We start from the raw sequence: 23,973 nt of genomic DNA on the forward strand, positions 1-23,973 counted from the left end.
CATCATCCAGCATGGCAACAGTTTGCTCAAAAGTCAGGGCTGTGTGTGTGCCCCCCCACCCCAAGGCCAGCTTTACAAATGCATGTATATGAACAGGCACGCTTGACTGTAAACTGCAGCTTAAACAAGGACTTCATGTTGCCCTTGAGTATCTGTCACTAGAAGAGTAACCAAAGACACTGAAAGTACAAGACTCTAGTCTGTGATGCTAGACCTGCTATAGATCGAGTCTCTCTCTCACCTTTCCTCATAAGCAAAATAGGTCCTTGAAGCCCTTCTGAAAATCTTGCCTTACTTTTGCAAGCTTTAACATTTCCAAAGTAGTGCTTTGTTTCTTAATGCTCAGCAGGAAGCTGTGCTTCCCTCCCCTCCCATCCCCCAGTTAAAAGGTAAATAAAACCCAACACAACAATACGCTGCTCTGCAGTTACAAAAAAGCCATATAATTAGGTTTTCTAGAGACAGGGCCAGCATCAGCCTCATTCATCTCCGATCAGGTCAAACTTCCTCTGCTGAAGGCCGGCTGCAGCACTGGCGGGGGAAGCACGTGCTAACAGCAATGCTGACACCCGGCGTCAGTCAACTGAAGAGGTGGTGAGGGCCACAGGACTGGTGAGCAATACTTCCAGAACTTACTAGTGGGTTTATTTATGATATTATAAATAAAATATTAATTAAAGGTAAGGCCTTAATTAGTGGGACATAAGAAGAGCACTGTAAGACACATGCTAAGGTACACGTGAATTGTTGCAAGGTTTGGGCAGCACAGAAGATACAGAATAAAACTAGCTTTGCTTAAAACAAACCCCAAGAAAGAAAAGTTCATGTATAAACCAGCCAATATTTCTGGTTACCATTCAGCAGTAGCTTACCTTTCCAGGAAGGGTTTTTTCCTTTCTTCAAAGTCTAGCATGATTCCCATCAACCAAAACTCTGTATAAAAAAAAAAAAAAAAAAAAGAAAACCACAAACCAGCTGTCATTAGAGCAAGCCTTACTCTTTTCTAGCCTATCACAGAATGCTTGATCATTCCCACGAGCTGGTCACAGACTCCTGCTGACACAGCCTGTTGAAAAGCAATCTTTCCTTTTAAATCTGGGAGGAAGCCAGCCTTTTGCTGAAAGGGTTTCTCCTGGAACAGAAGGTTGTGTGGATTTAACAAACCTGTTTGCCTGGAACAGGCAAACCCTATCACCTTGTAATTCATGACTTTATATTACCACACTGGGCAATAGAGGCATTAAGCAAGCTGTACAGATGAACTGAAGTTTGTGTCTCGGTGAAGGTTTATACACGCTCTCACAGTCTTTCAGAGGATTCATAAGTAGTTTATTGGCAGCTTCACAAAATCCTCATAGTGAAGTCATTACTCTGCATTTGCTGTTTTCCACAGATGTGAACCAGGATGACATGAGGATCTGCCCCAAAATGTCCTTCCATCTGCTGGGGTGGGCCAAAACCCCCGGTCCTTGGGGTGCTCCACCCCATACGGGAAATGAGATTAGTCTGGGTCAAACAGTCAAGAGAGGGACTGGTGTCCTGTCTTCACAAGTGAAGGCTGCTTTTGTAGGCACTTAGCTTTTTAGACAAAGGTAAAGGAACAATATTTCCAAGCATGCTCCATATAAAAAAAAAAGATTGTCTCTTTAAATACACAATGGATAAGAACAATCTTTTCAAGTAAGATGAGCACAGTTACTGTAGGTCTTTCTTAAAGCAAGATGAGCCTTACATTGTTATTTTCCAAACTTTATTTACACAGGGAAGACTTTTTAAAGAAATAACAAAAATTAGAAATACAGGCTGAATTTTTTTCAAACAAGCAGACAGAATATAATCACAATAATTTGGGGCAATATGGGTTGGTAAGTTCTTTACATGTCACTGAAAAGCCCAATCATTGATTTAAATGACATGAATCTTCTTTTCATATTTTGTTCCTGCAGAAAATAAAATGGTTTTTACTGCTGTTGTAAAGCAGGTAACTTACTTAAATGGTTACTCTTTCAGCTGTTTGTGCTCGGTAGCAACCTTTCTTCTGAACTGGCTTTAGACTTTCATCAAAAGGTGAAGATACAAGGAGTCCCAAGTTACCCACCACTAACGATAGTAGTAGTTGATGCATTCAGCAGTTCCTTGCTCTGTTCTGAGTGTCAGTGATGTCATTAGCTGAAGCCAGTGAAGCAGAGCTATGACCTGTGATTTCAAGGGCTGAAAATGTAGTTTAGCTCATCTATAAGAAAGTAAGAACAAACTTTGCCAATATTTCAAACGTCCAGCTACTGCCAGAAACCTGAAGAAACTGCTGCTAAGCAAGGATGAAATTGATTTAATCAGTCTTACCTTACACCCTATTGTAGGTCTTGATATAAAAATCACCCTCCACTTGCTCCCCAAAAACCAACCAGTGAAAATTTAAAAGAGGATATTAGTTCCTCAGGAATATGCACAATGTTTATTAAACAGACCCCTGAAGCGCTTCATGCCTTTGCCCAGAATCAATGGGGTTTTCTTCATTATGTGCACTGATTTTTCTGCTGCTAATGTTGGGTTTAACTCCTAAACTACAGAAAGTGTTTGTGTAGGCAGGTGACAAAACAATACATGAAGGAATGATCTCCAAGGGCGCAAAGGGATGTTAGGCATCCACCTGCTGTTTAAAGTCAACCACCCCACTACCTTTCATGCTTCTGCAAATCTGTCTTGTTAGACAGCCAGAAGAACCTGATCTACACACAGTACCTCAAAGCCAAAACTTAAATTGTGTGCTATTCTTTACCAGAACAAAGATCTACCTGGGTACAAACACAGAGGTTTATATTTGCAGTCAGAAGAGAAATAGGTCCAAAGATTCTCTGACTTCAAACAAAAATAAAACATGCTTGTGACAGTACTGCATTGGGAGACCAATTTTAACCTGTCCCAGCTAAGTATGATGTATACAGAGAGTTAGAAAGCAACTTCCCAGACAATCCAGAAATCTGATGATTTCCCATGTCTGTTGTACATTGTACTATATATCAATGCATAGCATAATACATTTTAAGTATTGTGTTGAACATCAGACATATTGGCTTTATGCAGCAATGCCAAGTTTAAACTCCTGCTGGGAACTTTCTATCCAGACTTTCAGTTCCTAGTGATGAAGAAAGTTGCAATGACACTAGTGACTTTTGCAAACTGCAGTTAGATTTATACACTGCCCCAGGGAGAATGTTGGGGACTCCAGTGTGCTAGCAAAATTAATCTCCACTTCTGTTCCACCAGAGTCCAGTCGCTTGGCATGGCTATGTCTGAGCCTTGGAGGAGAGCTAGCTGGCTGTCACTCAGTCCTTATAGCAGAAAGGAGATGCTGGCTGGCCGTTCGAGGCAAGCAGAGGAGAGAGAGCAGATGGTACCTGGCTGGTTGTTCGGGGCTTATGTTCAACTGCTGTTACGAAGCCCTGCCATCTAGAGGTACCATTGGATGCTCCACTGTTGTGTAGTGTGGAGCGCAGAGGATGTGTAGCCTATAGATGATACATCTACACTCCAGGAAGCAATGACATGTTACAATAACCCTCCTTGCTTTAAACAAGCTGTATTTGACACCAGCATGGAGCATGATGCAAGCCCATTTATGCTGCTTTGCAAAGGGGAAAGAAGGCCCAGGTAGCACTGCAGCTATTCTGGCTGTCTGTCTGTCGTCACCACAGACACTGCAATGTTTATGGGTTGATTTGCAAAAATACTTACAGCAATTTTATGTCTTCATATTAGCTACAAGGATTCATCTGCTGCTGGTCACAAGACTGCCAGTTTTGTTACCTTGCCTTATAGGGCAAAAGCCAACCCTGCCCCGTGACCATTTTATTTTGCCTTTATAGCAAGAAAAGGTTGGTCCAAACACTGTCCTGAAGGCAAATTCTCTATTCTATGTTAGTGCCCTCCTTCCATGTGTTAGGTTTCCCACCCATCATCCACACCGGTGAAAGCAGATCTGTGGATATGCTGCTACTCACTGAATGTTCACATGGAAGTTCATCTGAGTACAACAGGAGCATTTTGAGATCCCAGTGAATGTACATGTCTGACCTACTTAGTTTAGCAATAAAATAGGGGCTATGGTAGCTGCCAGCACAGGTTCACTTGCAGTGTAACAGGCATGCTGGGTTCTTGCGGGCTCAGGCACCATCCGCACTGCAGAGCTTGCCACTGGCATTTAGTTATCAATCCCCTTGCTGTTTCATAAACCACAAATGAATCTGACTTGCTTTCTTATGACTGGGTTGGTCATATAGGACTCTACCTCTTTCTCTGCATTTGTAAAACATCCTCATTTCTAGCCCTTTCATTCAATTTTTCTCAACTCCAGGCTCTTCAAGTCTCCTCATGCTTCTGGATGAGGAAATGCCTATCTGAGCCTCCTCTACTGATTTGCATCACACTTATTTCCGTGCCTCTGTTGTTGATCACAAAGTGGGATTCAAAGCACCTGGTGCCATCCTACAACATTTTAGTCTTAATACTTAGGTTATACAGCTCTTCAAGCTGTACTTGCACTTATGGGAGAACATGATCCCCTGCTGTTCCCCTGGACCAGTCTGAGGTCTATCAGAAAGGGATGTCCTGCTTCTAGAGTTGCTCTGAGACGTCGTATCCCTCTGTGATGTAGTTTTGAAGGGAAAGGTGTTAGCTATCATGGAGAACCTGAATTTTGATGACTCTCAGGGTAGTGACAGTACAATAAGGCTCCTGTCTAGCCCTCTGAGGTGACATAACCAGGTCTGACTCTGTACCTGGACTCACCTTAAGAGCTGCACTTCTATCTAGCCCATGTGCTGGGACTTGATGGTGCTATGACTTCATAGACACCAGGGTCTGCTTTCAGGTTCTCTGACACTGGTTTTGGGAACTTCTTTTGCTTCGATGAAGGGTTGAGCCCTTGTTTCAGAAAACACAGGTCTTGCCTTGACCCTTCCAATACTCTACTACCCTGGCAAAAGAGACCCTAATGTCAACATTGACGTTAGACAGGTTCCTGCATAACACTGCAGGGGAGAAGTGTTTTCCCGCTGCTGACCCTTTGGAGCCTGACTCTTTATGTACAGTTGGTTTAAGTGCTGGTCTTCAGCAAATACCTGGAGGAAGCCAGCGCTTTGGATCCATTACTGGAAACAATCTGTAGATGGTTAGCTGGTCATGCAAATTGTATTGTTGCTACACTTATTAAATGTCTAATTTTCTGCTTTGGAACATTATCACTAGACCTGCCCTCTGCTTCTCCCACCTGCTGAGGGCAGAGGAAGAGAATTAAACGAAGTACTCTGACCCTTCCAGGAAGTACACATCTGAAGTTGATGGCCTTACAGAGATGCTGACCAGCTGTTTATTATTTCTCTGGAAATCTTTGTCTTGTTTCCAACAAAACACTTTCTGTCATAGGTTCACTACGTTTCCCTAAGACTGGGGCACTGTTTTTCATTTGTGTTCTCTGTTTCCTGGCCAAACATTGCATTACAACCAGAGAAAGCTTGCAAGAATGTAGCAGCATATTGGGGTGAAAAATAAACATTCTAGAGATATTGCAAGTATTTCCAAAGCAAGCAATATACCCTCAGCAGGGTCAGAATTAAAGTTCATCTGAAAAGGAACATAAACACATGACGGTTTGAGACAGCACAAATAAGATTTCTTATACACAGGACTCTGCATTGGGGGCGCAGGGGAGCTTCTGCTTACAACATGACAAAAGGTGATGGCCCATATTAACATATATCTGCCATGTAGCACTTCTGTCTGCATGTATCAGCTGTGGCGATGTGTCCATTCAGCCACTCTGCCTTTGCCTCATTGTCAAATATGTTTAATTAAGATACTAAAACCAATGAGAAATGGATGTTTCTCATACGGCTAACTACTGATGTGCTGTCAGTGGAGCGTGTATGTGTGGAGAATCAGATATTTTAAGGCCAAAACATCCCTCCCCCCACCGTAGAATTTCTACCTTAGCTGACAAAAATCCTTTCACGTCAAACTAACTCCATTATTTTGGATGACCTGCTGCCACTTTTTCACTCAGTGCTTTGACATAATGTGATACACCAGATCTTAAAGAAATGCTTGTATCTGCTATGTTTATGTTAGCTGTTAAAGCCAACATAGTTACCAAGGAACACACAAGCTAGGCTTATATAAAATATTTGCTAATACAGTTATCAGCCTGGGACCATCAACTTGGAATTTGGTGGTCTTTCCACATGCTTGTCAGTGATGACGTACATATTTTTCCCTGGGGATCAGCTATCCGTCATCCATTTGCTGTTCCATAAACCAGGTTTCCATAAGAAAAGTCACTTTCTAAAGGTTATGCAAGATCTGCTGTAGAGAAAGCGGACGTGCATGCACTGCTATCTACGAAAACCCTCCTTGGTTTTCCTCCAAAGTCCTTCTTTCTGTATCGCGAATGAAATCCAGAAATGCGAAGGAACTACAGAGAAGCAGACCCCGCGTGAAATTCACCGCTGGAGGAGACACTAGGCTGCGTTCGGAGCGGATTCTGGCAGGCGGAGAGCCGGGCGCTGGGTTTCCCGGCTGGCGGGCCGGGCCGCAGTTGCCCCACCGACTGCCCTCCCCGGCGGCACCTGCCTGGCCGCCGAGCTCTGGGGGCTCCTGAGGGCTCCTGAGGGCTCCTGAGGGCTCCTGAGCAACGGGTCGTTCCCGCTTAAATCACAAGACGCCACGTTCGGTTCCTCGGCCTGGAAATTCCCAGTCAGCTCCAGCCAGAAGAGGCAAGAGACGGGCGGGTCAGCAGAAGCCAGACAGGGCAGAGCTGCTGCATAACGTGGTGAGGTCTCCTTAAGCCCAGCTCAAGCACCCTGCAGAGGCTCACGGCGCATCCGAAAGATGTTTGTGTCCCTGCTTCCCCTCGGCCAGGCGCACTGAGGCGGGCGGTAATTCTCCTCGTAACCCCGCGGCGCGAACCCGCCGGCCGTCGGGGAGCGCCTGCCGCCGCCGGCACCGCCGAACCGCGGGGTGGCGCTGCGGCACCGGGAGAGACCGGCCGCGCCGGGGGCCGGGCGGGCAGGGAGCCCCTCCTCCCTCTCCTCCTCCTCTCTTCCTCCTCCTCCTCCCCCTCTTCCTCCCCCTCCTCCTCCTGCTCCTTCTTCTCCTCCTCCTCTCCCTCAGCCTCCTGTGCAGCTAACATCCCCGCGGTGGTTTGAGCAAGGCAAAGACTAGGGCAGAATGGTGATTTCTTCATTTTACAGAAACACTGTCAGGAGAAACCGACTGCATTTCATCTTCTAGAAGAGTTATAGTACAAATTAAGTAAGTCCTGACATTTGCAGACTTGTGAAGTCCTGCAAACACACAGGGAACGAGGTTTTTTTGTTTGGTTGGGTTTTTTAATGAGCAAACAGGATCTCTCCCCACCGTTGTAAAAGAGTAGACATTTAGTTTGGATGAACATTTGAAATGGCATTTGAAGATTTCGTGGAATAACTGTAGCATGTCTGAAGCGATCTGGGTAAATTCATCCTCCCTTCTACTAGTCATATTGTTTTTGAATTAAAGGGAATTAAGAAGGTTCTATCTTGGAGTTTTAGCAATTACAAATTATATATAAAATAAGGAAAAACCCATACATTGCAAATAAGGATAAAAGCAAAAATTCAGTAGTCTAGATAGCTACAATCTTCATAAATGCAGAAGAAATATTTGAAGTATATTGGGCAGAAACGACTTACTTTTTTAGCTAACCCAAAACATTTCAGCGGCAATATACTCTGATGGTAATCTCAGATAAGCAGGGGATCCTCTCCAGTTATATTTTCAAGTGTCTCTAAATGGTCTGGTCATTCCTGAATGATTTTCAGGCAATTCTAGCACCTGCAGCACCCAGACTAAGGTTTTGTATCTGACTATGAAGGAGGCTGAAAGCAATTGCTCAAGGTACAACAAAGGCAACAACCACCTGGAGATGCTCATTTACAGGCTCCATACACTATTCATGACAAAAGCAAAAAAAAAAAAAAAACAAAACGGGGGGGGGGGGAAGAGGTGTGTTAAGGGATCAGAAGTCAATGCTTAAGATCCTGTTACATACAGCTGGATTCCCATCCACCATTTCTGGTAAAGGTCTCCTACATGTTCACATAGGTTGGTCAGAGATTTCTAGCTATTTCTGAAAGCTACACCAAGACCCTGGAGGGAAAAGTAAAACTAAATCCTAACCCAAAATGAGTAGCGAGTCCACATATTATCATCAACAACATTCTCTGTAGTGAAAATGTGCTGGGATGAAATGAACACATCTGCTTTATATCAACAGGCATTTTGGGTAGCATCTGCACATGCAAAATGTCTCTAAAGTCATAGCCCTGTACCACACAGACAGTAAGAGTTTTATTGCGCGGTAGTTGGAGCTTTGACTACGCTATTATTGAACATAGCCCTACCAACATAGGTCTTACCTATTGACAGGTCATATGAATGTTTATGTATAGTCTATTTATGCCACTGACTGTAAAATAAAGAGGGCAAAAAAGGCCAGATGAAGTAATTTTCTATGAAGAAGCTTCTTAGGAAGCACAAGATGGGCAGGATGGGGTTTTATCCTCAAATGTGCTTCGGTCCCCCATGCAGGTGGCAGGTTTTGCACCAAGAAATGGAAGAGGGAGTGTTGAAGAAAAGAGGAGATGAAGTGCACAGCTCTAGGCTTTTTCATTGCTTTTCAGAGCTCCAAAGGGACCAGGGGAAATGGGATATAAACTGGCTGTTCTGACTTACACTGGTGATCAGGCAGGGACCAGGTGGCCCTTGTATGCCTTAACCACAAATATCACTTACAATAACCTTAATCCTTATTTTTCCCCTGAGTACTAGGGATAGGGAACAGAGCTGAGGCCAGTCTTTCAAATCAGCCACACTAATACTACAGGGAAGTGGGAATACCAGCTTTTCTCCCAGCCATATGAATCACCAAATGTCTCACAGTCCCTGTTCAATTTTTAGGTAGTATTACTTCCTCCTCTCCACTCCTTATCCCAACTGTGCAGTGTATGAATCTGATTTAAACTGAAGGAGCTGGTAAGACTTCAAGGTAGAAGAGAAGGTAGTCTCCCGTCAAAAGTCAAGCAATGATAAAAAAACAGTATTACCTTTCAACTGAATTTGGAACAATTATCCACACAAAGGAAATGAAGCTGGAAATTTGATCTGTTTTGCTCTGTAATAAGCATGGGTTTGGGTTTTGTTGTTGTTTTGGTCTTGATTTGTCTATAATAAGGGAAGATTATACCAGTTTGGAAATATGGAAGTCATATACACGTTTGTAGTTCCCTGGTTGTCCTGAAGCCTTTTTGAAAAGCAGCTTCAGATGCAGAGTGACATAAATCTCTAAAACAAGGCTGACTTAAGTGCTAAGATCCAAGAAGAGTTGACTGCTCTTTGAGTTTCTTTAGAGCTTTTGCACGAGTTGCACACTTATAGCATGGCCCTTGTCCCTGTTGTTGTATTGATTTATTCTCATCCCCTTTACTATCAAACCACTTCAGTATCAGCAGTTCCTCAGGACAGTCCCAAACAATTGGCTCCAACAGGGAAGCTTCCTTGAGCCCCTCCATAATGAGCATTCACAAATGTAATACTTTCAAGCTTTTCTGCTGTAGACCTGTCCTTCTATAGTGGTCTTTTTACATTTCAGTAATATATTGGTCCCATCAACTTGCTGGCAAACTTCCTGCTTCTGATATATTTGAAAAAAAAGTATTTATTGTTAGACTTTGCACCCTTGCTCCGCAGAATCTTTTTTTGGCCAGCTTTATTATGGCTTCACGTTTAGCTTGCCAGAAGGTTTATTATCTTTTCTATGTTCTTCATTTGGACTTCCACTTATTGAAGGATGTCTATTTTTACTTCTAATAACCTCCTTAGTTTGCTTTTAGCCATACTGGCTTCCCTTCTTGTCCCCAGGTCTCTTAGACTTCAGGAGTATTGGACCAGACTCCAAACACTCTCTCTGAAAATGCCAAAAGAAAAAGAAAAAAGTACCCAACTTCTCGAAAGCTGCCAGAATGGTTTGGGTTTTGTTTTTTTTTTTTTTTAATTAAATTTGAAACTGAAAAGCATGCCCACCCTGTAGCAGAAAACTAAGGTTCAAAGCAACTTGCTCCCACTTAGATCCCCCCTAAAGTCATCATAGTTTTCCAGGATGAAAATAGAAGCATCTGAGAAGCTGATGGAGAATACCTTTCATGTGGGGAACCCCAGGAGGCAGAAAGATGTAGGTATGAGATTAAGTTCTTCAATATGCAAAACATCTACTTGCAGGTCTAAAAGGTTTAATCAGATCTTATGAAGTGATGCAAGTTCAAAGAATTTAACATGAGCATGTACTGCAGTGCTAGGGAAAAAAATACTGTGATGTTGATAATGCAAGAATCTCTGAAGTTAATAACTCTCAAAGCACGTGCACGGAGCTGGCAAAGATTGTGCCCTTAAAACAGTGGTCGAGAGGGAATGTGTGATTTAGTAAATCAGTCAAGCAGTGAGCTTTCATCTTTGGAGCCCTGGTTTATAACTTACTTAAGGCGTTAATTATAAATGTCTTGGGTATCCGTTCCTCACTTAATTAATCTCCACACTTACGTGAAGTGTGAATCCAGATCATAACCAAAAGCTCTTCTAGCACAGGCAGCCTCATCTGACTGGAGGAGAAGGAAAGCAGCTTTGGGATCCAGACAGAGTGGAAAGAAACTCACGCCTAAAATCTCATGAATACTTCTGCACCAGAGATGGTAGAAGATTTCGCTTTTTCCCCCAGCAGCGATCTTCCAAGTCTGAGGATCCTGATCTAAACAGGGATCCTCAAAACTACTGCACAGTGTAACTCCCCAACGAAGAAGGTTTTGCAGGATTTTTCTGCAGACTTTTCTTAGTTAGGTTACATTATCTCATGCTGATCCCTACGGTGCCTAGACCTGTATTGTTAACCAAGCGAGACAGTTTAAAGCTAGCATGGATATCTACGTTATTGTCCTATGACTGTAGAGTAGGCATGCCTATAACCTTGTGGCGTCTGGTCCTTCACTGTGCAGTGGCATTAAATTTCTGATTCAAAGAATGTTGTCCATTGAAACTTCATTGATGAAAAGAAAGGTGAAAACAGTAAGGAAGGTAATATGAAGATGAGAGAGAACAGAAACAGAGGAAGAACCAGGTACCAAGAAGAGATATAGATCCCGGAGAAGAAAATATGAAAAGCAGCAGACATGTCAAAGGCAATTAGATTGATTTTAATGCTTCAGAACCTGGACTTTTCTCATAAAGTGCATTAAATGGAGAAACACTGGCAAACACGGTTTGTTTCACTGCACTACACAAAGCACTTGTTAATTAAAAATAAATAAATCGAAACTTAGATTTCTGTGCACATCCTGGTCTTGTGGCCTGTGTAACTTGATTTTTAAAGATTTTTGATGTCTTCTAGTGATGAGTTCATATAGAATAAAGGATCAGTGGATTAAAAAAAAAAGAAGACAAAAACCTTTTATGTTACCATTGCTCTTTCCAACCAGCTGCAGCATGAACATTCTTTCTATGATTATTTTTGCACTTGAGTTAAACATATAATCCCATAATGAACTCATCAGCTTACAGGAGCTTCTACATCTGTCATTTATGCAATCTGTTTATTATTGAAAATGTAGAGATGCACACATATTATTGCAAAGCATTATTAACCACTGTAACAACATTTAAACATTAGATGGTAGTAGTTATTTTAGTTTTTAAAGAATTTTCTGGTTTAGTTTTTCTGCACACAGTCAATCTTTAATTAAGATTGCAGTTAACTGAGGCATCACAGGCTATGTCTGGGTCACTGTTTCAATTTGGAAGCTCATATGTGTCTATCTTCTACACTACTACAGCACAAGAATTTTCAGAAGTCAAAATTTTGTAGATCAGGGATTATTATATGGAATATCTGACTTCCCCCCCCCCCGCCAAAGGAGAGACAAACAATATTTCTCAGATAGTACAATCTTTGCAGGCCCACTGAATGTGGCCCTGCTACTCCAAGTGAAGGTCATGCTTGATGAATAATCAGAGGTTTAACATTCTCAGTCCAGCTTCACTTCTGCTTAACACTTGCATCAGATAAAGTCTAGTTAAATAACCAAGTTAAGCAGAAAATACTGCTATTGAATGAAACTATGAATAGTTTTATCATGAAGATTTTTCCTGACTGTGACTGCATAAGTTTTACCACTTACAATAAAGCTTTAGTTTTACTATTATTATTTTAATAGAGAATAAAACAACTTTTCCACTTTTTGAGCAGAACCAAATGTGTTACAGAGGCATCTGTTTGTAATTGTCAAAGGTCTGGCTTCGCAGCAAGTGTGAAATCACCAATAACTATCATACCTGCAAATTCCAGTCACCTTTTTTATATAGAAACAAGCTGGTCGATGATGCAGAAGTGCAACGTAGAAAAAAGGCAAGGGATTTGCCACCAAAGACCTGGCTAGAGTTCATCAGATAACCTAGAAGTAATTTCTTTTGCAGAAATACAAATATTATTAAAACACAGTAAAATACATATTTGCCATATCACCCTCAGGGTTGTTGAAATAACTTGGAAATGTACTGCTTAATAGCTTAACACTGGAATCCGAATAGATAGCATCTCTTTTTATTTAAAACTTCTGATTTGGGTTTGATTTCCTAGCTTTTAGCAACTAGCTTTTGAGTTGTGAGCACTTGAGAATGCTGTTATTTTTATTTCCTTTTTTTTTCCAGTCAAGGGTAACAAAAACCTAGCTTTCCATACCTAATTTCTTCTCATTGCTGTGAGCTCCATGTGTGCACACACATATAGAGGATCATAGCTTCATCTGGCTCTTATGGACCCAAAGTGCTTCAGAGGAACAATTTTAACTGTTGTTACCTTTAGGACTCTCTTTGACACAAAAGCGTAAAGTTCCAGCTGCATTGTAAAATTACAAAGCTAAAATGAATCTCAATTTTATTTTGCTTGGAACCCAATGGGCAACCTTTGGTTCAGAAATCAGCTAGATGAAGGATCATGAATTCATGGCTCTTGAGCCTCTTGTTGTTCACCAACAATTCAGGTGTTGTTGGCTCAAGCATGCAGGCAAAGTCCCATGACAGCAGCAGTGTCGCGGTGGTGCCAGCCCTATGGTAATCCACATACCCAGTGAGATGATGGAGTGACCTAATGGGGAGTGTTTACTCCGCTCACTAGTTCATCCCCACCCTTGGAGAGGCAGGTAGGCTCCTTCAGAGCACTGCTGGTACCTCCCACATGACAAAGCTTTCCTGAAGCACTCTTCCCACGTTTGGCTTTCTGGCTCCCAGTTCCTTCAGAATTTCCTGATGGTACTCCTAACATCAAGAAAGTTGTTTGCTCCACCACTGGATATGTCTTCCATTTTGGTTTTGACTCCTGAGTCAAGCCAAAATCGCATATCAGTTGGGATCTTGCTTGACATGAAAAGGTGTTCTATCCGCAAAAAGCATTAGTTCCTTAAGAAAAAAAAAAGATGCAGAATATACTAAAACTGTTTTCTGTGTGCTCTGACTCAAAGTGTGAAGGCTCTGCCAGTCAGATTGCTACATGGATGTAGAACAGTCTATAGAAGGAGTGGGACACAAGGAGATAAAATACTTTTATCACTTAATCTGGAAAGTTAACAAGACTTTCCATCTACATGGGGGAAAAAAAAAAGGAGACACTCTCAAAAAATAAAAACTTCATGCAAATGAGTAGGTGCTCAAAAAAAAAAAAAAAGTAAGAATATTTTTTTTTCCACTTCAGTGGATTATGTTGAAAGGTCATTCACCAAAATATGTTTCAAATAGTTCATACAGTCCGTCCAAACATGGACAAAAATCCCACAGTCTTCATGAACATTTTGTTTTTTCATTTTCAAGTCTACACTTCTGACTGTTTTGTTGGGGCACCACGAGGCAGGCAGAGGGGTGTAATACTCCAGGGAGTTCAGCAGGAGTGGCAGCTTAAATAAGAGCCATCCCTGTGTAAATAGTTTGACAGTCATTTCAATCACATTGCTTCCTGATCAGGATCGTCATCTGATGGCCTTATCTCCATATGAGAGCATAAGATATTTTAATAACCACACTATTTTTCACCAGCAGGCTATGAATATTCAATAAAAAATGTTTGCTAAAGTATTTCTTATGCTGGCCTTTTTTCCTTCCAAATGAAATTTAAAAGAAAATGAGGAAAAAGTCACAGCTGCTTGCTCTACATTCCAGTTTTCTAACTTTCTTGCTGTTGTTTTGCATAATACTACAACTATTCAATAATCACAAGAAATCCCGAGTTGCAACTACCAGATTTCACATCTTTTGCTCTGCTCTAAATGCTTACCCTTAAAGACTTGAAAGAGGCCCAGAAAGTAGTAACCACCACTGCTCTATCTGTCACGTTAACCTCTTCTTTGTGGCTGTTTAACAGGAAAAGATGGTGTAGATTGTACTAGCCTGACACCATAAGAAGAAGCTTCAGTACAAAATTAATCAGAAAAAATTACTTTCATTCCTTTATCCAACTTGTAATCAGAGAAACCAGTGATTGCTGGAGCACAGGAACTGAGGTCTGTTGATGCCCAACTGCTCTCCCTCAAAACTGATACTTGGGCAATGATGACAGTCTTGTTTTACCTCTACTATACCACCTGAATATATAAATAGAGTAGGGCTGTCAATATAGCATCTGACAGGAACTACAGATATTTAGGATCTGGAATGACTCCTACAGAAGTCAATGGAAGTCTTACTAAGGATTTTAATGAACGTTGGACTGGGTTCAAGGACAGGGAAAGAAAAGGTTTTGTTCCTGTGAGCACCTTAGGCCTATTCTGACCTCCACTATAATGTTTTTTTTTTTTCCAAGCATTTAACAGGAACAAATATTTGTATAGGTGTTACACAATTGTGCTATGGGGAAATGTTGAATTACAAAATAAACTGCATTCCTGATAAATTGTAATTACTGCCCAGGAGAGTGAACACCAAGAAACTGCTTCCTTTCAGTTGTGGGAACCAGGCGTGTGCTGTGCACCTGATCAGAAAAAAAGAAATAAATCCCCCAAACAAAAAAAAAAATTCCCACAACCAGAGGACTAGCACAGATTCACACCAACATGTTAGGGATTTCAGAGTTCTGCGCAGATGTCAGATAGGCGACTGGGATAAGAGGGACCAGTGCCTGGTAATTATGGTTACATGAGCTGACATAAAGGAAATTTGAGATTAGCAACTCTCCTCCAAATCCAGAGGCCAGAAGTATACCTCCTGTTTACCAGAAGTAATCCCTTTCACTTCCATGACATGGCTCCAGATACACATAACACATGCAAAGGGCAGGATCTGGCCTCTTCATGTCTTGCTTTTTCCACAGTGCTGTATCAAGAGTTTCAAAGATGTGTCACCATCACCTCAAAATGTTAAAAAAACCCCAACTGTACGTCAAGCCTCAAAATTCCGGAGATATGCTAAGAAGTAGACTTAAAAATAATAAATGCTAGGGTCTTTTAATTTGCCCACCCCCTTTCACAGCATGTAAATTTCACATATTTCAGAATTTTTTCTAAAGCCACAAGGGCCAAAAATATATTTATTTTCCAACAAAACCTGAGATTCTCAGGTGAAAACCAGATTGCAGTCCGTATTGTGAAATTCACGAAGCTGGAGGACTCAGCAGTGGCAAGGTGACAGACTCGTCAGATGAGAGCAAGAGGTGGCTGGCCAGCCACGGTTAGCGGGGGCTGATTCTTCTTAAAAGCCAGACAAAACTAAATTGGAGCCAAGGGGTTTGTGGCATGGTAAGCATGACCCGAGATCACATTCATACCCGGTGCTCCTGCATCCTGCCATACAGGACTGCTGCTGCCATTGATCCCTCAGCACATGCCTCCGCCTACACCTACACCTACAATTCTCCCCATCCGGGCTCCCGCCAGGCTGACAGGGATTGAAGTGCTCTTCCCCTGGTGTCCATGGTCGTCCCAGGGCCTGCCCGCCTGTCTCTTTTCACAGAAGCGGGAGCACAGAGTCACCATGCGGGGCCCCAAAGACCCTGCCATAACTCACTCCCCTTCCCCACCAAGCCCGGGGCTTACACACCCCATTTGCCAGAGCTCAAGCCTCTGCATACCCTGGGGCTCACAAACAACCCTCCAAGGGAAAATGAGAGCTGAGGGGCACAAACTGCTTCTGTGAACAGGTCTTCAACAAAAGACAGACACATGTGAGATATAAGGCTGTGGATCAATAAAATGGGCACATTTGTTTCTGTTTCCTCACCAGAGTGGAGCAACCTTGGGCTTAGGGCAAAGTCCTCAGAGATGTCCTCAATCGTTCTCTTACAGTTTATCATTTTTCTCTGAATCACTGGAGACAGAGAAGAGAGGCATTGTCTGTCTCTCCTCTGTCCCAGCCAATTTCCTTTGATCTTGTCTGGACATGCAGTTAAATAGAAAAAAGTTCTTCAGCTCCTCCTTCCTGAGGTACCTTTTTCCTTCAAAACCAGGAGGCTTTGCTTCTCCAGCCACTCCTGATTTTTCATTTCTATTATCTGTGGGGGAAGAAGGATACACTCTCCACCTGTCTACCTTTTGGAGAAGCTACAGGAATCAGTTCTCATACCTTCTGCCAATCTCTTGTCCTCTACCCACGTTTCCAGCTAAACATGGGATGAGGAAGGCTCATTGATATACCATTATCCCAAGCTTCTCATCTGGGAAAAGATCAGAACCAAGACTAGAGTGCTTTAGCAATAGCAGGAGCCATGCTAAAAAGCTACCTGTATTGTATAGATGTCAAAAGCTTCCCAACCGGACAAAGGTTGAGGCAATGGCTTTTCTTTTCTGCCACTACAGCCTCTTCCAACCAACCAGCTCTCACCTCTCTCTGTAATAGCCCCATTCAGAAAGGCTCAGACACTACAGAAATTTTTTGTGTATTTGTCCTCACAGTTCTCCCAGAAGCAGGGAAGTGCACCTTTAAAATAAATGGGAAACTGAGGTGTAGAGAGACTGAGTAGCACACCAGAGGTCACACAGGACACTGTGGGGTAGCAGATCAGGCTCTCAAAGGCCACTTTCGAGTGCCTCAGCCACTCAACCACTCCTCCTCCAGTCGGGTTTGGAGCCAGGAGATGATGGCTGAACACCCTTTTAATAAAAAGAAAACCAGGTAAAGCTTTCAGCTATAGATCCAAGACTCAAGCCTTAATTCTCCACAGAAGCTCAGTTTGCTCCAGTTTCAGTCCTGGACAGCTAAAGAAAATGTTCTGGACCGCATCCTCCATTCATTCAACCCTGCAGAAAATCACTCAAACCAACACAGCTTCACCAAAGAGTTGCCCACACACCTTATTTACTTCTCATTCCTTGGATGTAGCCCTCACCCAGATGACACTGAATCATGTAAAGCAGAAAAAAAGGTGACACATTGTGAAAAAGGGAGGGAGAGTGTAGTGGAGCAATGCCATTTCCCCTCCCCATTTTCTGTAAAATCCTGCCTTTGCTAGCATATTACTTTAGCAAATGAATGGACTATGGGTCACATTTAGGATGAAGTTCAGCCTCCACTCAGCCTCCACCTGTAGTTGACAGCTGGACCATTTCTCCAGTGCAGCCAGTTTGTTAACACTCATAACTTGTCCTTCCAAGCAAAAGTACACCAAAGACAATGGGGAACTCAGACTTTGGGCTGGATAACAAGTATTTAAATAGCTTTCCAACAAAATGAGGCATTTTAAGCTTTTCATTAGCAGTAATTATGCAAGAAGTAGAGGTCACCACCAGAAATTTTACAGAGCTTAGAGGCAGGAATCAAAATGAATCTAAAGTTAGAAAATTAAATTGTACATGAACACAAGAGGCAGCTAGATGGAAGCTATTGTTGCTGTGAATCATTGCCTTGAAAAATTAATTGTCTTTCTTTTTATGTTGCTTTTTTTCAACTTTTGACTATTAAAGCATGAAAGTTTTAGGTCCAAGGTGATATTAACAGGACTCAGTGAGGTAAATGAAGAGAAACATCACATTGAATTAGCCCCCTAAATTATCATGCAACTATTTATTTATGATTTCAGACAGAGAACAACAAAAATCCTGTCTTTTGGCAAACAAAATCTTTCCCTCATTCTTCCTATCTACTACAACAGGCCAAGCCAACCCAGAGAGAGCTAGAGATTTTGGTTACTGATGTAGAAACCAAAGTTCTCTACCCCAAAAGTGCTTCCATGTAAGTGGATTCTGAGCGGCGACATTTATAGGATCACAGCCCCTGTGTAAGATGCTACTTTTCTCTCCGTTAATATTCCAGGAGTAGCAACAGAAGAGCTGTAACACAGCTGGAGGCACTTGGAAACCATTCTGATTTACTGAAGTAGCTGCATACAGCACTGTGAAGCTGACCCTCATGCTCCTTCGAGAGCGATCCCGTACTTAGAAAATTCATCTTTCATTTTCACACCACATGGGTCAGAATTCCCGAGAGAATGTGGACTTTCAAAATGCATTGCGCCTACTCTTCGAAGGGTCGTGGTGTACAAAGCCAGCCTCAGTGCTCAGTGTGAGTGCTGATGCTGAGCTTTCCACCCAGCATGCTTCCTCACTCCAGGGCAGCTACAGGCTCGTTAAGAACAAATGCTGATTGTGCCCATGCACAAACGTTGAGTAGGAGGATGAAGGCAAGCAAAGACTTCTTGAGCCTTTGCCCTGTGGCTTGCATCTCTGTAAAGACAAGCTACATATTGGCTGCCCAGATCAAATTCTTAAGAGGTATTTGAAACTTTAACTAAGCAAAGTTTCACAGAGAGATGTAATCAAGGACTTCTATCAAGATGGAAGTAGCTTACTGATGGGAAACAGACTTCCTGAAACATGGGAGCATTATTCCCCACAAGGAGAAGGACAACCTGTTTGATTTGACAAGCATACAGATTCTTTAGAGAGCAACCAAGTTACCTGTAACAGGCCTGTTCTCTAAATGTCACTACTGTCCATCCAGAGGAACTTCAAATATTGGCAATGTGATTATTCTAGGTTGGCGGTGCTGAACAAGTAAGTACAACCTGGAGCATTAGTTTTCTTTATCCATTTTTGATTCAGGAGCTGAGTTTCAAATGGGCTGAGCAACTCAGGAATACACATTTGAAACCACCAGCAGGATGTGCTCCAAAATCACAGAGCACATCGAATGTCTTGTTCTGCAGGAATCAGAAGAGGCCAAGTCCTCAGCAAACTCTGCTAACAAGTGAAGCTCATTTGGCTTTGAGAGCGATACGCTGATTTCTAGCAGCTGCCAAACTATCCATAATGGCTTTAAAATACACTGTAATATAACAGGATGAAAGTCACAATATATTCTTACAGAGCTACAGAAGCTGTAATTTCATGTTCAAGCTGCAAGATGCTGGATTCCTTTAGAAATGGTTGTGAGTTCACTTCCCGGTCATGCTAGTAAAAGACCTCTGTGATTATAGGGCACAGGAGAACCAAGGCTCTATAAATGTGAAGTAATAAACTTTCCTTACCTAAATAATATAAGGGCTGCATGTTCCTGTTTGAACTACAAGCTCTGATGGTACAAGTTAAAGCAGAGTATGAGTTAATTCATTCAGGGGCTGCTACTGGATAAATAATACACAATAACAGCAAATAATAATTCACAAAAGGCATACAATGAGTTAAATAATGTGGACTCTCAAACATGGAGAACTGCCTCCTCGTAAGAAGTCTTTAGCTTTGATTAATCATTTGTAATCTGATCAAATGGAAGAAAGCAAGCTGCCTGGTGCACATGACAATTTTCCCTTTCTTAACAGCTGACCCAACAATTGGGCACCCTTTTGGGTTGAAGAACGAATTAATATTCCTTAACTGTCTTGAAAGCATTTAAAGACTGAAACAGGCTGCATATGGGGATGTAGCTAAAAGTGGGTTAAATAGTAAGAAATTAGCTGCATATAAACCATGGATCAGTCTATTTTGATGCTAAGACTGTAATTTCAGCTTTTTGCCTTTTCAGTATGTTTCACGAACACAATAGGCAGGCTTATACTGAAATACGAGCAAAATATAGCTCTTCTGTTGAGTGAACACATTTCTTTTCCTTCCTTACTGCTCTCTAGGAACCAGGAGGAAGGTTCAGTGCAGCACTGAAGACACTTTCTGAAGTTGTGTTTGTATGATCAAGCCCTTCAAAAAACATGAGGAAAAATTCACTTTAACGTTTGCGTGTCCCATTGGGAAATGAAGGACATCACCAATATGCTCAGCAGATCAGACTTTCTGTGTGAAGTCATGCTTTTAAGTAGTTCAATGTGACTGTCCATAAAAAGTTGATAAGTACTAAACAGATGATTTCTTCCAGCTAAAATTTTCCCCCTTCCTAAACTGAAAGTAAAGCTTGTATTTCATGTTTGTTTGTCAAATTTGGGGGGTTTTTTATTATTATAATATAATAAATACTTACAACTCTACCTGAATTCACAGAGTAAAATTATTACTGTTGTTTGAAAAGGAGACAAGAGGTAACACAGAAGTTCAAGAAACACCAAATGAGGAATGCATTAACTGAGGAATGCAGGAAAAAAAGCAACACTAAAAACCTTTTCAGATTCATCTTAGAGTTTCTGTCCCAAACTATTTTAATTGGAGCCATTTTATGGTTCAATTCACTTGGACTCCTTGATTTGGAAGACAGTGTCAGAGGCCTGGTCTACACCTTGATTAGTAACATAAAATCTGATCAAACACACTGGATTACACAGGGACCCATGTAAAAAGCAAGTTAAATGGAAAGAGGGTGTAGCCATGGCTGTTTTAACCACTAACCACAACATCATGCTAACTTGAACAACAATTTTATAAGGATTGATTAATACAATACAAAATCTATTTCCTTTTTATATGCAAAATCAATGTAACTACAATAAGAATAAAACATGAAAGAGATTATGCTTCTCAGCAACAATAGCAATAGGATCTAGAGGACAGGAATGCCTTTTCCTTCTCCTATTCATGCATGTCCTTCTGTTCATAGCATGTTGGGACAGTGACACCAATGATGAAGCACTTCAGGGATTTATTGACAGTTTGGTAGGTAAGGGGTGAACAGCTGGTTAAGGAAGAAAGTGTGTCTGGAGCAAAGAATAAATTGACGAGTTCCTGGCTGCAGTTCACATCAAACTACTATAAATTAGTAACACAACTGGGCCACTTAGTCATCTCTTCCAAGAATGGTTTTCTCTACTTGCGTCAACTAAATGATCAGATCATTTAGTGAATGGATGCACTGATTCCTGACCTCCTCTCAGAGTTTTTCGCTGCATGCTGATGCATGGGTATGGCTGTGGGGCTTGGAGCAGGCTCAAGATAGACCATCGATCCTGTCTTCTCTCTAGTCATGACCATACCTGAACCTGTATTGCCCAATATTTGTTTTTAAAATAAATTTTATCATGCCTAATACAACCACATTAAGCCTGAGTGAGTTCTGGAGCACACTCCGGTAGTCAGAGCCAGGAGTGTTTGGAGCTGGTCCTTCTCCTTATATTTAACCACAGAGAAGATAGCTAACAGGAAAGTTAACTAGAAGTTTAGTACCTTAGTTCGGGTTTACCAATAGAGAAATGATCTTACCTTGATAGCATTTTAAGGAAACATTTACAGGAGAAATAAAATAGATACAAGTGCTGTTTGGGCATTTCTCTTGTAGGTAAAACCTTGTGAAGTTTGATAGGAATTTAATACATAAATTTATAGATGTTTACTATAGCTGAATAGAAGTGACTTATAGAGGCTTGCAGTTATTAAAGCACTCCTGCCTCCGGCGGAGAAAGGCCAGCTAAGAGACTGTCGGCATAACACGGAATGAAATAATTTCTCTTTTTAACTATCCTATAGAGTCCTATGCACGTGATGTAATTCTCTATTCAATTCCAGAGAAGGTATCATTTCCTATTAGAGTCCATTGGGTGTTTGTATGTAGGTTTCCTTTCACAGACTCCTTAGCATAGCCAGAAAATTCATTTTCTCCGTGTAAACTAAATGGTGTAGCTCTTTTTCCTCTGATGTCATGTGCTGTCTGTCACCACTAAAACAGCCTACATGCAGCTGAATCTTGTTTTGGAGCCTATACTCTTGCATATGGTTTCTAGATGGAGGCAAATATCACTGCAACAGAGCTATTTAACTAATATATTTTTACACAATGATTAATTTCTCTTTTATTTTCAGCATGAAAGTCTGTGGCATAGACCCCCATATGGCAAAATAATAGGCTGAAAGATTAGCCACCACCACCATCTGTTACTCGTCCCTGATTTCACTCCCTCTTTCAAGGGCTGATTGCAATTTCAAACTCTTTCTATTGAATGAGTCTATTTTCTTTCAAGTTATTACCTAGATGACTTCAATAATTCTATATAGATGGGGCCTGAAAAAGAAATGCTGAGAGCAGTGAACACGCGTAATACATTTGCATAATGCACTGGAAGAGAGGGTGCTGTGAGAAGAAATTCGCAGGGCTGGTGTCTCGATTCACCCGTTGGTGTTTACAAGAGTGTAACTCCATTGCCTGCTTTGGAGTCACTCCAGAAAGCCATGCTGCTGCATGGAGAAATGAGGTCTTCAGCGTCCCATTTCTTACCAAAGTCATCCCTTGTGTACAACAGGTGAGAGCCAAACCATTTCTTCTTTTAGTATGCCTATTACATGCTGTTTTCTCTAGATGAGTATTTATGTCTATATAGGTGAACTTATTATGTCCAAAGCATAGGAAGAAAGTAAAAAGGAGAGGTGAGGAAGGAGGGCTAAGGAAAGCCGAAGAAAGAAGAGCAAGCATACCTACGGAAGCATGAAGGGGAAATCAATAAAAAAAGTATTCTGTGATCAAGGTCCCCACTAATTTGTATGACTGACAGGCTCCAAGTCAATTTAATATGCCCTGTAACTTTAGCATGCAGCCCTTCAAATGCATGCCAATCTTTGCAGAAGAACTTTGCCACTTGAAGGCTCAGCACTGCTGGCACAGCAGACTCAGGTTGCGCTGCGCTGCATAGTGCTTTGTGATAAGCACGAATCATTCTTGTGGATCAAGGTAAGGCAACCAAGCCTGGTAAGCACACACACGTTTAGCCTGTGGCAAATCCTACTGAAAACAGAAAGAATCCACGCTACCGCCTTATTTTTTGCTATGGGAGGCACTACGAAGGCATAAGCTGCATCTCTCCACATTTTACCAGCAGCAATGCTGGAAACACTATTGCTGTTTCTGAAACAGAAATAGAAACAAATAGCATTTCTGATAGTAACCCTATTTATGTTCCCATTTGAGCAGGAAAAATACGCTCAGCTTTGTGCCTTTGGACAGTGTTGTATTTAGAGGTGCCCTCTTCCTTCTCTGTCTCTGTGTGCAATTTCTAGCTGGGGACACCCCTTAAGGCTGCAAAGTTTTCCCCGTTTAAACTTTGCAACTATATGTACAACATGGCATCAATGAAGGGTGACATTTTTCTACGACGTGGGTAAAAATGTTCAGCTTCTTTAGCAATGAAATGAAATTTCACTATCAGACTTTCAGTCTTGAGCAAACAAAGGCTTTATTCCAGACCATCATTAAAAACACTTAGGCTACAGGATCTGCCTGTGTTAATGCCGTTCTTTTTACACAAGCATAGAAAAATATTTAACTTGCAGCTTTTTACTCCATTCTGTCAGCTGAATGAATGCTAAGGTGTCAGGACTGGCCTGCATTTGCTCCACAAGCTGATTCAAATCACATGTGTCTTGAGCTACTGAGGTGTGGGCATATCACAACTGTGAAATCCCACTCTTCTTCTTAGCCTGGTCTTGAGTCCCATTGCCTGTAACATGCCCTGTCAGCTTTATGTTCTAAATTAGGCTTTGGGCATATGAAAATGAC

The 23,973-nt window shown here is 41.7% G+C and overlaps 1 long non-coding RNA gene across 2 annotated transcripts; it reads left to right on the forward strand.

Moving 5' to 3' along the window:
- Nucleotides 1-7,167: 7,167 nt before the first annotated feature.
- On the forward strand, nucleotides 7,168-11,473 carry LOC138685605 (uncharacterized). 2 transcript variants are annotated; one of them, XR_011324902.1, is made up of 3 exons: nucleotides 7,168-7,308; nucleotides 9,955-10,268; nucleotides 10,670-11,473. It is a non-coding gene; the product is annotated as an uncharacterized lncRNA (long non-coding RNA). The 2 variants fall into 2 exon arrangements; XR_011324903.1 differs by having other exon boundaries at nucleotides 10,675-11,473.
- Nucleotides 11,474-23,973: the final 12,500 nt, after the last annotated feature.

This window comes from Haliaeetus albicilla, chromosome 6 (assembly GCF_947461875.1).
Source record: "Haliaeetus albicilla chromosome 6, bHalAlb1.1, whole genome shotgun sequence".
NCBI classification, from domain to species: domain Eukaryota; kingdom Metazoa; phylum Chordata; class Aves; order Accipitriformes; family Accipitridae; genus Haliaeetus; species Haliaeetus albicilla.